The 10,000-nt window shown below is 35.9% G+C and overlaps 1 protein-coding gene across 1 annotated transcript in view; it reads right to left on the bottom strand.

Moving 5' to 3' along the window:
• LOC144976677 (putative ATP-dependent RNA helicase DHX35) overlaps positions 1-10,000 on the bottom strand; it is a 129,142-nt gene that overhangs the window by 82,225 nt on the left and 36,917 nt on the right. The gene's annotated exons all lie outside the window — the stretch shown is intronic.

Genomic DNA, 10,000 nt, shown 5'->3' with positions numbered 1-10,000 from the left:
GTACACACATCTTTCCTGGATTACACCACGCGTGCCTGGCCAGGTTAATGAACGAATTGCCGTTGGATAAGGAGGGCCTTGTTGATCCCATACTTATTGAACTTTGCTCATCTGACACCCACGAAATACGATTCAGTAGTCTGATATCACGCCGCCCGGCAACGGCGGCCATCTTGGTTCTAAACAAAGAAAATCATTACTTTTTTTATTTTTCAGGCTGGCTAGAACTTTTCATATGCCGTGTGATCAGAATGTGTAAAAGTCAAAATATGATCAAAGTTATGGGGCTTATTTCCCTCTGGATACGCTTTTATGCTCGCCGGAGAAATATTTCATATGGGCGTCCGCCATTGCTCCGATAGTTTAAAGCCAGTGTTACTAATTTACCATGCGTCATTAGGAAGAAAGTGACGTTACGACTGTTGAAGAGTAATTCCAATCATAAATTGAATGAGAGAGAAATAGGCTTCAACAGTCGTGACGTCGCTTCCCTAATACTAATAATGACGCATAGTAACTTTGTAGCTATTTCTAAACTATCGGAACAATGGCGGACGTCCTTATGAAAAGTGAATCCAGAGGAGAAAAACATTATAAATATGATCGTGTTTTGACTTTTATACGTTAAGCTGAGGTAAAGGCAAGAACTAGAGACTAAATCTTTATTTACATCCTCTAAAAACTACACTTATTACTAGTAACAATATCGATGCAGCATAGATGATGTTTGTTTTGTTTTTGTTTTTAAGGGTTTTACGAGCGCTTGCAACACGTTAAGGTCATATCAGCGTCAGCAAAAAGGAAGAAAATTGGATAGTATAAAGCTCTACAATTATAATTAAAGCACCCAAGAAAAGGTAAGATAAAGGGGAATTTGTTCAAATAGGAAACAGATGTAGATTCCAATAGCATACTATCAAAGTACTTAGTTTGAGATCACCTAAAAGTCTCACACAGACACCAGCACAGGTCCCTGCTAAGAGGAATACACCAGGGATGTAAATGCAAAGTTGAAAAAAATTCTGAAATTCTGCGAGCTCATTTCAATAGTCTAAACTCCAAGTGACACACCAGGAATGAGGTGATAAATGTGACAACATTTTTAGGACTTTTGAGTCATAAGTCTCAGAATAAAATCTAAATTATTTTGTTTATGGATGGATTTTAATGATTTATGTCTCCTTTTTGTCAGGAGGAAATACCATTATTTGGTGTTGTTCATGCTTAAATCAGTGCCCATTTAGTATTATCCTTATCTTTATGGATTAAACAGGGTTAAATTAGTTTGGGATACGTACTGAAAAAAAATCAGAATTTTGGAATTCTTAACTTATTTTCACTGCACGTAATCCAACACCTAAACTTTTATATCAAAATTATATTCAGGTCAAAATATTACCCCCAATGACTAAATGAATCTGACAATAATAAAAACTCGTACTCAAATTTCAACAGCCATATCATTACTAAGGCCAATTTTTGAGATTGGAAAGATGGTCACCTCCCGATATTTATCATTTTCTCAGGCCCCAAACCCTTCTGCTAATAACAAAGGCAATAAGAAGTAGATTACAATTAAAATACTACATTAGGTTTAGAATCGTGTTAAAAGTTAAAAGCCCTTTACTTTATTGGTGTAGCTTTCAATGAGAACAAACAAATTTGATTTTTTCCCCCACCACAGTCAAACGTTCGTGGCAGTCTCAACCAGAAATGAGACCCCATCGAAATTTCTCATAAAGACCAAGGCTAAGGGAAATGTATCTTCAGACTCATTATGACTGAAATGAATTGCAACACACAGGAATTACTTACAGAAACAGAAATACATTCCAATTGAGCCTTAGGAAGAAAGTGTAACAACAACTCAGAACTCAGTCATGAATACTCGATATATATCCACCATCTTCTACTTTCGATTCTGCAGCCCATGTTTTGCTTCCGGAAAACTAAAAATAACCCTCCTTGTTTACACAACAGATGTGAATCTAGTTCCGAATTAAAATTAGGAAAATTCGGAAATTCGAACGCTATCAATCCTTAGTACTTCCGAATTAAAATTCGGAAGCTGTCGTGGAAATAAGTTGAATGGTTAAATACACGTATAATCATAACTGACACAACAGTAGTGTAAATTAAGTGTTTCAGTACATTGAAAATGGATATTCACTACAAATTCTCTATATGTACAGCAGTATCTCTTATCACAAGAGTTGTTGGGAGTGAGGTATTAAGAAATATTTAAATTGTTTGGGGAAGCTAGAAAATGTCTGAAAAATAGGAAATCCTAATAATTCTGAAAGATTTACATCCCTGATACACTCAAATGTTTACAAATCATATATAATATGTAAACAAAACATAATACAGTGCATAACAGAGAGATGATTTACAAGGAAAAAAAATATCATCTCCCAAAATTATCTATACAGTTGACTGTTCCCCTCTCAGGCGGGATATCCGTCCAGGGCCAGGACAAAACCAAGTTATTTCATTCCAAGACAAAGACAGAAAGCATGTTGGAAAACAGATATAGGGGGATAGAAGACACAGTTAGTACCTCCCTGCCCACCATGGGATGTTGGGAACCATCAGAGATGCAATCAAATCAAAGATTCGTTGTTTGGTGAGTATACAACAGAACTGCGTTCACGGGAGGGGGTGGGAGGAGGAAGGGGGGGGGGGTGCGAATTGGCTGAGTGAATAAAGCATTGCATTACAACCCGAGAAACGCGATATTGAGTCTCACTTTGCAAGAAAGTTTGTAATGTTGTCACCCATCCGTTCATTGACAACACTCAACGATGCCTGATTTCATTACAAGACTAAACAACGTATCAGTGATCACGACGCGGATGTGCTGCTTGTCAATATATATATATATGACCCTTCGCCTCAAAACAGTATTAAGTCGGGTTGGTTAAGATGTTGAAAATTTAATTTATAGCCAGAAATATCAGAGTTTATACGATTTATTGAGGAAAATGGCAACCATATTTTAGGGTGCCAATGCCAACAATGTATATGTTTGACCAGTTTTAACATTAAATTCGACTTTTAAGCATCTGGTTGGTTTCGACATAATACCGTTTTGAGACGATGGGTCACACACACACACACATATATATATATATAAATTGTGTTTACAATGGCATAACACTAAAGTGTTAGAAATTACAACTTCACCTGTTTCAACAAAACGGTCTGTCTCGGGTAAATTAGTCTTGCAGCTCGACAAAACAAATAGTTGTGCTTTCTTTAGCGTGAAATTGGTGATAAAAATTGCTTGCTAACCTTTAAATAGGACGCAGGTCGGTCACAACAACGAACTTTCCGCCAAATCATGTAGAACCAGCAACCCAATCACTACTGGCTAGACACAGAGATTTTTTTTTTAATCACACAATAAAATACTGGAGCTTGAGCTCGAACCCAGGACCTTCTGATCCGAAAGTGAGTGTCATACCACTAGACCACATAGTCGTACAAATAAAAAAAGCGTGCTCCAACACGTCAGATTCGAACCTGGGACGTCAAAGTGGGGGTTGAATGCTCAGAGCTCTATCAAATCCTACCATCGGGACCCAATGTTTACAGGTGAACACGCAGTATAGATAGTATGCGCATAGCTAAGAAGCTCACAACATTGCCATCCGGACGTCTAACGGACCAACACACAAAACTTTGTTTAACCTTGAAAGTTTATAGTCTGGTAAATACAGTTTAGTGAGAATTACTCATAAACGCGGATGGCAAAAAAAAACAATAACAAAGGCCTGAGTGACGTCAACTTCAAACTATCTATAGTGTTGACTTTAACAAATGCTCTGTGATGAAATTCATCAAATGCTTATGTTAGAAGAATCGCGTGTTTTCACAGCTAACACTACAGAAGCTTTCGTTCTATCACTAAACAAAAAACATTCATTTTACTAGAACTACGTATTGTTATATTTTACTATCTACTCCTTCATTTGCTATTTCCTTTTCGCTCCATTACTTCTATTATTATCAATTTCGACCTCTAATCGTGCCCCCCCCCCCCCTTTCCGCCTCTCCTAACCCCCAACCAATCCCCCACTTCCGTCGTTTCCTCTTGTCTTTGTTGTTGAAAAAAACAAAACATGTTTGGAAAATATGTCGAGCATTTTTTAAAGAGAAAAGAAAAGAAGAAAGAGAATAATAATAAGAAGAAGAAGAAGGTTGTAAGGATGTAAGGATCGAAGGCACGAGCTAAAAATAGCATCATGCGTACCAAAACAAGAAAAGAATGTGAAGCATCGTTTCAACGCGGTAGTATATATATATATATATATATATATATATATATATATATATAATATTATATATATATATATATATATATACATATAAATAAATTTATGGGTGTTGGTGGGAACTTGTAGGTACGAGAGTGCTCGATAATATTGGTGAGAGCATATAAATAAGTAAGGACACTCACATTTTTCTGTCGATACAATCGTTTCAATGGGTTTCCATATCGTCAGTCGACTGCCGATATGGAAACCCATTGAAACGATTGTATCGACAGAAAAATGTGAGTGTCCTTACGTATATATATATATATATATATATATATATATATATATATATATATATATATATATATATATATATATATATATATATATATATACGAGTGTTAGTGGGCACTTGTAGGTACGAGAGTGCTCGATAATTAGAGCATATAAAAATAAATAAATTCACTCACGTATTTTTAAGCCAAAACGAACGTTTCAATGTCTTTCATTTCCTCGGGTGGCATTTGTCCGAAGAATGGTCTTTCATTCGGGAGTTTTTTATTTGTTTCTATATTTTCTATACATAGTTTTTGAATTACAAATGACTCCTACAGGTGTGTTTCATGCTTTTTACTTTGGGCAATATTTGGGGAGTGAAATCGTTGTTAGATACTATTCTTTATAGATAGAATGCGAGTTCACAACATTGCCATCCGGAAGTATAACGGACCAACACACAAACTCTGTGTAACCATGAACGTTTATAGTCAGGTTGATACAGTTTTGTGAGAACAACTCACAAACGCGGATGGCAAAAACAATAACAAAGGCCTGAGTGACGTCATCTTCGAACTATTTATAATTGTGTGTTTGTTTCCTACTTCTTGCGATGTTTTGGTGTTATAAAAGCTAGTAACAACAATGACATTTACACTCCACGTAGATTGCCCAAAGTAAAAGGAATGAAACAGATCTGTAGGAGTCAATAGACATTCAAATATTTTATTTAGATATGTATATTATAATATATATATATATATATATATATATATATATATATATATATATATATATATATATATATATATATATATATATATAGAATTGAATTGTGTTTGATACAAATATGGTACGAAAAGTGCTCGACATGCAGTAATGGAGCGAATTATTATTATTTAAAATATTTACCACAATGTTTGAGACAGTCTACATTAATGTTTCAGGCTTAATTTGCCATCGTCAGGACTGAGTTGTTTTGTTGACTGTTGTTGTTTCTTGAAGTGGTTCCGGTTTAAAGTTGCTTAACAGGAATTTACGCCGATGGGGACATCTTCCGTAGATCTCACTTTTCATGTTGAGTGTGGCTTCATGAGGTTGTTTGATTATAGTATATTTTTCTTCCAGGCATAAGCTACATTGTTTTGATGTTGGTGTGTATCCTGTTGCTTTGGATAAAATTTTCCATGAAATGTTGTGGTCTATTTTGTTGTCTTTTAATTTCCAAATATGTTCGCTGAGTTTTGTGGATGTTTTTTTGTTAGTATTTCTAAATGTTGAGGTGTGGAGGTTGTATCTTGTTTTGAAATTATTTTCTGTTAGTCCTACATATTTTTCTTGTTTGTTTGTTTTAGTTTCTGTGACTGTGGCTTGGTAAATTAAACTTGATTCTAAGCATTGTTTGTTTAGCGGGCAGTGTCACTATGCCGACTGAAGACGTGGATGAAAGCCACAGAAACGAACGTCTCGGCCATATAATGAATAATGTGAGTGACAATTTATATTTTATATTAGCTCTAACCATCATTATCGAGCATTTTCGTACCTCCGAGTACCCACCAACACTCATATATATATATATATATATATATATATATATATATATATTATATATATATATTATAATATATATAATATATATATATATATATATATATATATATATATATATATATAAAGTTATAAAATAAAAAACCTCGAAATAAAAGTGCTCGACTTTAGTATTGAAGGAGCGGTATATATATTATTATTATTATTATTATTATTATTATTATTATTATTATTATTATTATTATTATTATTATTATTATTATTATTATTATTATTATTATATTATTATATTATTATTATTATTATTATTATTATTATTATTATTATTATTATTATTACTATTATTATTATTATTATTATTATTATTATTATTATTATTATTTATTATTATTATTATTATTATTATATTATTATTATTATTATTATTATTATTATTATTATTATTATTATTATTATTATTATTATTATTATTATTATTATTATTAACGCTGGTAGCGGCCAGGTACTCATTTTACATCTAAGTACGGTGACAGAATGTGAGTAAAGAGCCTTTTCCGAGGATCATCAACATGCGCCGAGTAAGGGTCGAACCCAGGACCTTCTGATCCGAAAGCGAGTGTCATACCACAAGACCACATCGCCGTACATGGCTATCGATAGTATGCGTTTGGCTCAGAAACTCACAACGTTGCCATCCGGAAGTCTAACGGACCAACACACATAACTATGTGTAACCATGAACGTTTATAGATAGTATGCGAATGGCTAAGAAGTTCACAACATTACCATCCGGAAGTATAACTGGCCAACACACAAAACTGTGTGTAACCATGATCGTTTATAATAGTCTGGTTAACACAGTTAAGTGAGAATTACTCATAAACGCGGATGGCAAAAAAAACAATAACAAAGACCTGAATGACGTAATCTTCGAACTATCTATTAACCAGACTATAAGCGTTTTTAAGGTTACACATAGTTTTGTGTGTTGGTCCGTTATACTTCCGGATGGCAATGGTGTGAGCTTCTGAACCAAACGCATACTATCTGTACATAGAGATAGCATAAGGATAGAAAGAAAAAAAAAAAGAAAACATTTTCCTGAAGACACGTAGATCTGGACAGGACATGGTGCAGGTCAGACCTTATTCTGATTTCTATGAATACATAATGAGACAAGAAGGCATCGTTCATCATGTTCTTTCGTAACACTTGTTGAACACACATGAAGACCACAGGGGAAAAATGATCTTTTTTTCAGATTTTGAGAAAATCAAAATCAAAGTTTGAAACCCATTTGAAAACGCCACATGAAATGATGAATGAATGTGAATTGTAAACGAATTGTAATTACAAAGTAATATATAAAAAACAGCCTTGTTGATTTTAATAAAAATTACATATGCGTAAATGTCTTTCGACTTTGGTCGAATTTTGTGACATTAGACTAGAACAGTGAATGTCTTTCGGACTTTGGTCGATTTTCCCCTGTGGCCTTCATATAGTTTTAACCCTCTCCATACCAGCTCTGGTTGTCCGTAGCCATCGTGAACTTTTAGCACTGTAGAAGAGGGCTCTCGCGTAGCCATCGTTAAAAATATAGATAGTTCGAAGATGACGTCACTCAGGTCTTTGTCATTGTTTTTTGCCATCCGCGTTTATGAGTAATGCTCACTGAACTGTATTAACCTGACTATAAACGTTCATGGATACACACAGTTTTGTGTGTTGGTCCGTTTACTTCCGGATGGCAATGTTATGAGCTTCTTAGCCAAAGCGCATACTATCATTTAGCTTTCCATGTGCTCGAGGTCATTGGTCACTTGAAAATGTGTTCAATATGGCCCACTTTGTGAAAAGGTCACAGCTTTTAAATATCTCACATCACGATGGTCATTTTATTCAGCTTGGACACATGGGTCTATGTTTATAACATTTGTAAACAAAGCAGCCTGTTTACATTTGTTAAGAAATATCCAATCGTTGGACAGCAACAAATCATGTGATTGATGACCTGCTTTTACGAAAACATGAATAGAGATAGCTCCCATTACGTGACCAGTGCATAATGATAATATAGGTTAAACCACAGAAGCTATGGTTGTTCCGGGTTAAAGGTTAGATCACGCAACATGAACTTTGTCGGCAGGTCAAGGCTGCGAGTTTGGAATTTCCCGTTGTTCAATGGCGAGTACTTGTCATCATCTCGTTTGTCGCGGTCATATCATCATGCTGATATCATCATCATGATGATAGATGCATATATGCATGCATCATGCATAACATGCTCGCTCCACCTGAGACTGACGTGCGCATATCCCACTCGCTCATGAATCATCATGATCATATATCATAATGATCATCATCAGCATCATCATAACAAAGTCCTACCCACCCTTACACAGCAACAAAGAACATCATGCATATGCAGACAGACTATCTATGATATCAGATCTCACTGCATGATGTCGCAGGACATCAAGCATCAGACGATCAGCACAGATATCGATATGATAATCATATCAGAATAACATGCATGATATCCTATCGCATTTCCTCCTGTCGCTAGAGCCTTTGATGCATGCATGCATCATGATGATCATTCATGCATCATCATCATCATCATCACATGCTCACTCCCTCCACTCACCCCCTCCTCGCCTCCCTCCTGCCTCATCATCAATCATCATCTCATCATCATCATCAATCATCATCATCATCATCATCATCATCATCATTCATCTCATCACATCTCATCTCCTTTCTTCTCCTCCTCTCATCATCATCTCCTCATCATCATCATCTCATCATCCATTATCATTCTACATCACACTCATCTCACCATCATACCTCATCATCATCTCATCATCAGCATCATCATCATCATCATCATCATATCATCATCATCAATATCACATCATATCATCATCATCATCTCCTCTTCCACCTTCACCTCCTCCTTCTCCTCCTCCTCCTCCTCCTCCTCCTCCTCCTTCCTCCTCCTCTCATCATCATCATCATCATCATCATCATCATCCTCATCCATCATCATCACATCATCATCATCATCATCATCATCATCATCATCTCCTCTTCCACCTTCACCTCCTCCTTCTCCTCCCCCTCCTCCTCCTCCTCCTCCTCCTCCTCCTCCTCCTCATCATCATCATCATCATCATCATCATCATCATCATCTTCTTCATCATCATCATCATCATCATCATCATCATCATCATCATCATCATCATCATCATCATCATCATCATCATCATCATCATTCTCATCATCATCATCATCATCATCATCATCATCATCATCATCATCATCATCATCATCATCATCATCTTCCTCCTCCTCCTCCTCCTCCTCCTCCTCCTCCTCCTCTCATCATCATCATCATCATCATCATCATCATCTCATCATCATCATCATCATCATCATCATCATCATCATCATCATCATCATCATCATCATCATCATCATCATCATTCTCATCATCATCATCATCATCATCATCATCATCATCATCATCATGAGGCTTACGATATGAACAATAAATAGTCCGTCATAGCCATTAGGCCCGTGGAACAGGAATCTATCCCGGTTTCTTTAGCGTGAAACGGGCAAGAGCAATAGCTTGCTACCCTTTAGAAAGGACCCTATAACTATCGAAAATGTCTTTCCGACAGATCTAAAAGAGACCCAGCCAACCAATCACTGCTGGTTGGGCGGGGATCCCGACTTCACTCGATCTTGGTCCATTTGCGTGTTATGATGAGGATGATGATGATGAGGAGGAGGAGGAGGAGGAGGAGGAGGAGGAGGAGGAGGTGGAAGAGGAGATGATGATGATGATGATGATGATGATGATGATGATGATGATGATGATGATGATGATGATGATGATGATG

The sequence above is a fragment of the Berghia stephanieae genome, chromosome 7 (assembly GCF_034508935.2).
Source record: "Berghia stephanieae isolate SIO BIC M18660-M18661 chromosome 7, UCSD_Bste_1.3, whole genome shotgun sequence".
Lineage (NCBI taxonomy): Eukaryota > Metazoa > Mollusca > Gastropoda > Nudibranchia > Aeolidiidae > Berghia > Berghia stephanieae.
This window is presented reverse-complemented; position numbering and strand designations above follow the sequence as displayed.